This window comes from Betta splendens, chromosome 4, assembly GCF_900634795.4.
Source record: "Betta splendens chromosome 4, fBetSpl5.4, whole genome shotgun sequence".
NCBI lineage: Eukaryota > Metazoa > Chordata > Actinopteri > Anabantiformes > Osphronemidae > Betta > Betta splendens.
This window is the reverse complement of record NC_040884.2, coordinates 18,227,775-18,235,825: the sequence shown is the minus strand read 5'-3', so window position 1 is coordinate 18,235,825 and position 8,051 is coordinate 18,227,775. Positions and strand designations below refer to the sequence as shown.

Below are 8,051 nucleotides of genomic sequence, written 5' to 3'. Positions count from 1 at the left end.
GGGGGGGACAACATCTGGAACACAACCTTTGCGGCCAAGCGGCTGTAACTATGAGACCTTGAGAAATAACATACAGTGATGTAATGCTTCAACTAAAAAAACACAATGCTGAGGCACAATCATATGCATCAAAGTCGTGCACGCAGCTCCAAACGGCTACAGAGGAGACATTGTGGTCAAATTCCTTCTGTTGTCGTCAGGTTGTGTGTGTGTGTGTGTGTGTGTGTGGGCCCAGCAGTGTAGGTGCACATTCTTCCTCCCACATTCCAGGGGCTAAAGTCATGATGAGCACATGTATTCTTGCAGTCTTGTGAAAGACAGTCTGACTGACACAATGAGCCTGGTCAACCTTAACTAGTTCTAGTTATCAACTAGTGTGTGTTGTTCTCTAGGTGATACAAGCTTTCAGGATTTGGACGGACAGATTACTACCTAATGAGTGTTATCAGTATCTGCAGGCCTGGAGCTAACATCTACCAAACTGTCACGTCTCAAAGCTCCAGTTTTTCTCAGGAAGTTGTAATAATTAAATATTTATATGCTGTGATGGTTTTGCTTTTCAGTTTGCTCAGTAAATCTAATGGAAGTCAGTCCTCCCAAATGAAATAATCAGCGTGGAAAAACCAGCCTCCTCTCTACTTGATAGGGCTTATTGAAAAGGTGGAATGGCTCTCGGTTGAGCTGGATGACCTTTCCCCTGGAGCCTGACCCCTGACCTGCCCCCGTGCGATCAGCTAATTGAGGCGAGCGAGTCGGAGGAGCCTGAAAGCTATCTGAGACTGTGATGCGCCTGCAGGGGAAAAAGCTCCTGCTTCCTGAGAATGGGGAGTGGGGGGTAATGGCTTTGTTCAGAAGCCAGTGTGTCTGCTGGTGTGAAGGAAATGGGAGGAAGGCCACGTCATGCAGATACAGATACACACACACATACACACATATTAGAATACTCCAGGCAGCTATGAAGCCACTGCACATGATGAGTCAATAAAACACTCAGCTGATAGAGCTTTAAGCAGGGCAGGCGTCAGCATCCAGGCAGATTTATGAACCACGGGACTGCGATGCCTTTCACAAGCAGTTATCTTATGAATAATACACGCCGACCATATTTGATAGGCCCATCTACAGACAACCATAAACTTGGCTTATTTGCTACGCCAGGATTGGCCTGTAGCGCCTCCATCTCATAAAAAGGGCTCCTCGCTCCTCCAGCTGCACGGAGGTAACAGCCCCATTTGGTTAATGGCACACTAATATTTTATATCGTCTCAGGGAGGCCTGATTTACTGCGCTGATGGTGGGAGAAATCTTATGCAATCAAAGCTTTGTTTCACCTCCCACGGTGTTGCTTGAAAGAAGATTATGAAATCAGGAAAAACCCAGTTCTTGATGCAGAACTTTCAAGTACAATATAAGAAGGATAACACATCTGTACCTGAAATATGTGCTTTGCTTATTTTATTCCTGTCAATGATTCATGTCTCTACATGGCTGGTTACAGTTACAGTTAACACAGTTTTACATTAGATCTGTTTTCTTTATTATACTGGAACGACAGAATTCCAGATGGATGCTATTATAATAAACATCCCGGTCTTTGGGCCTAGTTACATTAATCGAGGTGTCACTTTATAAGAAGAACTTTAGACTAAAACAAGCCAAAGTTCAGTGGTTTGGAGAAGAACTGCCCAAACTAAGCCCCTCTGACATTTGTGCTGTTCATGCTGGCAGCAATAATCTGGGAACTTGGATCAAAAGTGAAAAAAGCCAAAAACAATATTAAAAGTCTGCGCTGCAGAACATCTGAGCACAGCTGATGACAAAAGCAGAGAGGTGGCAGAGCCCACACCGCGGTGGAGGAGGTGTGCGCCGAGGTTGACTCACGGCGTAGCCGGGAATCATCGAGTCATGAGTCGGCCTGTGTTTGGGCGTACGGAGGCACGTGTGAGTCATCAGAGAGGGAGCGCGAGACGAAGACGGACGACGGGTCGGCCTGACAGGGAGCTGCTCCGACGTCAGACCCAGTTCCGAACTCGCAATAAAGTGACACGGTTCCACAGGGGTTTGTAACGAGACGCACCGATTCCTCCCGCCCTCGTGTGCTGCAGCCTCACATGCGGCGCCGCTTGCCTGCAGCAGCCGTCCCCGGCCTGTCATGGCAACCAGCAGAAAGGCCGGTGGGCAGGACGGCGGGCTGACGCGCTGTTTGTTCTGCAGACGCAGCCCTCGCTTCCTGAGGAGTCCCCAGGTGGTGGAGACTGAGCGCTGGCTCCCACGGGGCGATCGCGCTTCACAGTGAAAACAGGTCGGGCGGGCTCTGGCAAGCGGAATCGCTCACTGCAAAACATTTCATTAGCAGAAGGCCGCGGAGCCGGGGGCTCCGGTCGGAGGAGACGCGATTTTCTGCGTCGCCGCTGGCGACTGTGAGGAGAGAGGAAGGAAAAATGAAATCAACATGTGTTTGCATCAACACAACGCCGGTGCTCCCTGTTCCAATCTATTCCGGGGTCATGTTTCAGTGGTCATCCATGTGAGTCATTAGGTTCCAGCCACATCAAGCAATAACTAATACTGTGTCTGTGGGGGGATAAAAGGCCACTGTTGCTGGCAATGATATAAAAGGCAACACTGCCTATAAATAGGCTGACCCGCGGCCGTGGGGATGACATAAGCACCTCGTTCCACCACACTGGCTGTTTTCTGTCTCCCTCTGTTTACCAGTTACCACATATGAGGAATGAGCATTTTTCCAAATGCCAGTTTATTCCCAGTATAAACAGGTCAGAGCTCCGCAATCACGTATCTGAATTCAAGGTCAGGGTAATGAGGGGGAGTTCTGTAAGGTGCCATTGTATTAAAATCAGTTTAAATCCACTTTATTTATATAGCACTAAAAAGCCAAGGAGGATAAATACGCTTTGAGCAATGACTTAAAAGCTGCCGGGTCTGAGACTGCGCTGACATTTAGGGCTCAACTATTACTATTATTAGCCACCATCGCTCTGCTTCTCATCAGAAATGCATCCCAGCACCTCTTTCCAGCAATGTGTCATTATAACATAATAATACAGAATCAGTGGTATATTGTGAATTATAACCAGAAAGAGAAATGAGGGTTGGTAAAAGCGATAATGTTTAATGATGATAATGTGAGTCTTTGGCATTAAAAACATTAAAATGTCCAAGGATTAAACAGTCTGGCTCAAGCTGCATAGAAGTAGTGTGAACAATACAAAGTTCTCACCTTCAGGACTCAGTCGCCAGCATAAAAGCCAATTCTTTTAAATAAGTCATTCAGGATAAACACCTACTATAAGGAAACAGGAATATTTGGAAGCTAAATGAAATGAACAAAAGCAGATGTATGGTGCTTTGTTACAAAAGATAATTAAACACAGGCGCTGCGTTATTGTCAGGTTGTCAAGTAACAACCGGGGGATTTGTTATTTTATTAACCTCGCGCATCCTGAAGCAGCTGATTGCATCACTCCTTCTATTCAGCCGGTCCCTCCAGGTTGCGGTGACTAATGCTTTCATCATCACAGACGCATCGGCAGGCTGCGTGAACGTGTGATTCTCATTTCTAATTAGGCTGATAATGCTGAGGGTCTCTAACAGGCTCCGCTCATAATGGCGCACGCTTCCTGCAGAGCATGAGTAGAGCTCTACCAGAGGGAGACGGAGCGGCAGCTCATTATCCACCTTCACATGCGAGGGTGCGCGCGTCCTGAGTCATAATATTAGTGCCGCGATACCTTAAAGCTCATCCACGGGTTCAGAACCTCGCTTCGCCTCCTTCCTCTGCGTCTCAGGTTTCCCCCAAGGGTTAAACCTGCGATGAGCCTAAGATCGATTTGGGATCAACAACAGCATTTACTGTAAATCTGAAAATGGCTTATTCCCCAGCAAGTAACATCTTGTTGAAGTGCGATGTGTGTTTCTCCTCATGCAGTTCTTGCTCAACTCGTCGCGCAGACAAACAGAGACGGTTTCCTTGGAGTCAGAGGAGCACTACGATTTCACAAATGTTAGGAAAGTAAGAAATAAGAAATAAATAAACGAGGGAAGAGAAAGAATAATAAAGGAAGTGCATTTGCAGAAATGATTTTACAGTAGTTAGTTGTTCATTTATCTGCAAATGAGCATGAATCGTTATATCAATGAGGAATGAATGTTTACATAATGTTTTTACTAATTACCTGGAGTTAACTGATGATAATCAGCTGCTGAAGCATTAGGTTACTGACAAACTTCAGGACAAAACCTGTGGGTGGACAGAGGCAGGCACAGAAACCTACTCTCAATAGAAATAAAATGATGGTGGACAAAAACTGTAAAGTCACACCTTTGTCCTGAAAAAAGCACCGTTAGCGAGCAAACTTGAGCGTTAGCTACATGAAGCTATAACACAGCGTGGGCTTCAGCGTGAGGGGCACAGACCTTTAAAGTTGGGGGGTGGGGGTAGTTCATCAGTGGAACCCCCCCAGGTCACAAGACTTTGGCCGCCTGCCCCGCGACTTCTGTGAGTTCAGGTCGCCTAGCAACTGGTCCCCTGCTATTAGAGTTTTCATGCATCATTATGTCTGCCTTGATGTCACGGTTACTGGGGCAACCATATGACCGAGACTGCATGACTTGGAGCCACTGTAAAGGAACCATAAGCCTGTTTTTGTAGGGACGTGGAGATAGTTGCTGCTTTACAGCCTCTTGTGAGCCTTTAAGACACACCCTTCATTTTTTAAATACAACAGAAACCTTTTACGCTGATAAAAAAAAAGAAATGAGATGAAACGCATGCCTGTAATTTCTTTAAAATAGGACTAGCCTTCAGATCCACAATGCAGCTCTGACAGTGAATGGGTGCTCAGTGGCAACGATCCAAAGATTATCCACCAATGAAAAAGCAAATGATTAATGGTCATGAAATAAATCTACTGTAGATTGCGCCTGCCAAAGCCCAAGAATTGTGGTAATCTCGACCGCTCGCTGCCTCCGGCAAATCAGCCACAGAGCAGTGGGATAGTGCTTTATTTAGATCAGGTCAGAGTCAATGCAGCTCCGGCTCCGGGGCGTAATCACTGAAAGAGCAGAGAGGGCGCGAAATTCACCAACGACCCCAGCACCAGTAGCAGGTTGATGCCGAGACGCCAGTCCACTCCACTCTCACACGGGCCTAAAAGGGTCGCGACCTCTGACCCCCTCCTCCAGGGCGGTAGCTGCCGTTCTTCAGAAGAGCGAGTGGCGACGGCCACAACAGAAGCGCGTTTTCCCCCCTCTGAGTTGGACGCGACGGCGAGCGGCGAGGACAGAAACGCTGACTGTGCTCAAGAGCCACAACAAAGCCCGCAGTGTTGAGATCACAGTCGGAGCTCGGGCGCATTGTTTTCGACATCAGAGACGGAACCGCTGCCTCGGTTTACGCTTCCTCATTAACTATTCATAGTTTTGTCCTGTTCCAGGAGTTTATGTCTGACATCCAGGAATTAGACTATCGCCGGGATACGTCTAAAACCTGCCCCGGCCCAAACGCTAACCCATCTTTGATGTGGGACATTTAAAATAATGCCTAGGTTTTTTCCTCCAAATTGGGCTACGCACCATATTCCGCCGATAATAATCTGTGTAAGTTGTTGCCGGGTTCCCTGGAGGGAGAGAAATACTGATGGCGAGGACTGTTATGCGATAATCTGTCTTGATCTCTTCCCTCGACAAAGATAATCCGTCTAGTTCACTGTGGACCGCGCCTGTTTGCTGGCGAAGTAGGTGAAGGGACGGCGGAGGAATGGGCTCTCGCTGCCGCGGACGGTGCCAGGGGCGAAGTGCCGACTGGGAAGAACGCCCAGCATGCATGTAGAGATAGAAAACAACCCCAGGGCCCTTTCTCCTCACCGGGAGCCAGGAAACCAGTCCCCACAGGTGGCAACTAGTTAGTTGGTTGGTTGGTTAGTGTCTGTTCTCCTATAGGAGCCTCGAACTGTATCTTATCTCTTCATCTTATATCTCATATTGTGCATCTTCCAGTGTAAGTGATACTGGAGTTCATGTTATCCCGACTCCCCAGGGGGCCTCGGATCCATCCATCACCCGATCTGATTCAAGGATCCTCCCAATCTGTGGTGTTTTCATTAAACGGCTGAGATGCGAAAGTGAAATACCCTCCTGAGGCTCGTGCAGCTTGGACTCACTGGTTTGCTCCAACCAGTACAGCTGCGAGTGCGTATCTGTGATGTGAGCCACAGCGGCAGCATGGGAGTCTGGCACCGACTCAGCGCTGCGAGCTCGGGCTGCGACCGTGACGTCATGTGGGTGGCTGCTCCTATGAGGTCAGCACTTTTTTTTTAGCCCTCCCTCCCTCCCCCTCCTCCCTACAGCTGCACATCATGCGCTGACCCCCGGCTCCCAGTGGGTGCAGGTGCGAGGGGCTGGACCGGGAGCCCTGCACGGAGGCTGTGAGAGGCAGACACGGGGGGGGGGTCTGACCGACTGATCGGCCGGAGCGGGAAGATAAACTCTGGGTGTGGGAGTGGGAGACAAAGGGGTGGGGAAGGCAGGCGGCGGCGGCACAGAGCGCCCGTCTCACATGCTCCCCCATGTGAGAGTGAGCAGAACAAGAACGGGAGCTGCTTTATGTAAGTGTCTCCCAGAGTCCTGTGGGACGGCTGGAGAGGCTCACATGTTTGTGTTGTGTTCAGCCCACATGGGCGGACCGGGAGGGATCGGGCCGGACCGGACCACGGCGTCCTCTCTCTCTCTCTCTCTCTCCCTCTCCCTCCCTCTCTCTCTCTCTCTCTCCCTCCCTTTCTCTGTCTCCCTCTCTCTCCCTCCCTCTCTCTCTCTCTCCCTCTCTCTCTCTCCCTCCCTCTCTCTCCCCTCCTCCCCCCTCCTCTCTCTCTCTCCCCCTCTCTCCCTCCCTCCCTCTCTCTCTCCCTCTCTCTCCCTCCCTCTCTCTCTCTCTCCCTCTCTCTCTCCCTCCCTCCCTCTCTCCCTCTCTCTCTCTCCCTCCCTCTCTCTCTCCCTCCCCTCTCTCCCCTTCATCCTCTCCCGAACTCTAGCTGGTTCCTCTCCCTCCCATCATCCGCTCCCTCATCCCGTCTCTCTCTCACGTCCCTTCTCTCCCTCTCTCTCTCTCTCTCTCCTCCCTCCCTCTCCCTCTCTCTACTAATCTCATCTCTCTCTCTCTCTCTCTCCCTCTCTCTCTAACTTTGTGTGTCTTCTCGCCCTTTGTCTCGCTGTCGTCTCCCCCCCCCGGCACCGCTTCCGCTACTGCGCCGGCTGTGAGGGCTCGCAGCTGGGATGGGAAGAAGGCAAAAAAGCAGGAAGCGAGGACGACAGAGCAGAGGTGCACACTCTGTTTCCCTCCAGATACAGAAGGAACCAGAACCAAGCCCAAAGCACAAACAGCGGCTGAAATCCACCCCATCCTGCAAAAAAAGTCTGCCTGCAACCACCAAAAGTATTTATAAGATTCATCCACAATAAATACAATTTGATGCAAACCACACACGATCAGCCTCACAGTCACCCTTCACCCCTCGACCCCCCCCCCCCCCCACCACACACACACACACACACACACACACACACACACACACACACACACACACACACGTCTGTCAGGGCAGCTGGCAAAACACAAAGGGGAGAAGTGTGCAACTGGTGCGATAAAGCTGGGAACATCGTGCTATTCAAGCGTCCGCATAATAAACTGGAGGCGCAATTAAGGGAAGGAAGAAAAAATCCCCCAAAACCGCAAGAGCAAGTGTTTGGTGCTGCAGCCGCGGCGTTCGGCGCCTCCGTCCAGCTGCAGGTTGGCTTCAGGACGCGAGGGAACAGCACAGAGCGCTTCTGTTTCTCTCTCCGGGGAATGCAAATGATCAGACAGAGGCACCGCGAGACACAACAAAGCATGTGTGTTGGAGCCGCGGATGTGCTGCCATGATGCTATTAGAGAAGTCTGATGTATCAGTGTGTTCAAACATCACCGCCTTTGTTTCAATGCCCCGAAGCTTCAATTCCGCCGCAGCAGCAGCGCACGCGCTGACATGATCGCGCGA

The 8,051-nt window shown here is 50.1% G+C and overlaps 1 long non-coding RNA gene across 1 annotated transcript; it reads right to left on the bottom strand.

The window, feature by feature from the left end:
• Positions 1-223: 223 nt before the first annotated feature.
• LOC129603930 (uncharacterized) lies at positions 224-6,329 on the bottom strand. Its single transcript, XR_008694334.1, has 3 exons — positions 4,438-6,329; positions 4,197-4,261; positions 224-4,008 (listed from the first exon to the last, which is right to left on the bottom strand). It is a non-coding gene; the product is annotated as an uncharacterized LOC129603930 (long non-coding RNA).
• Between the last annotated feature and the right edge of the window lie 1,722 nt (positions 6,330-8,051).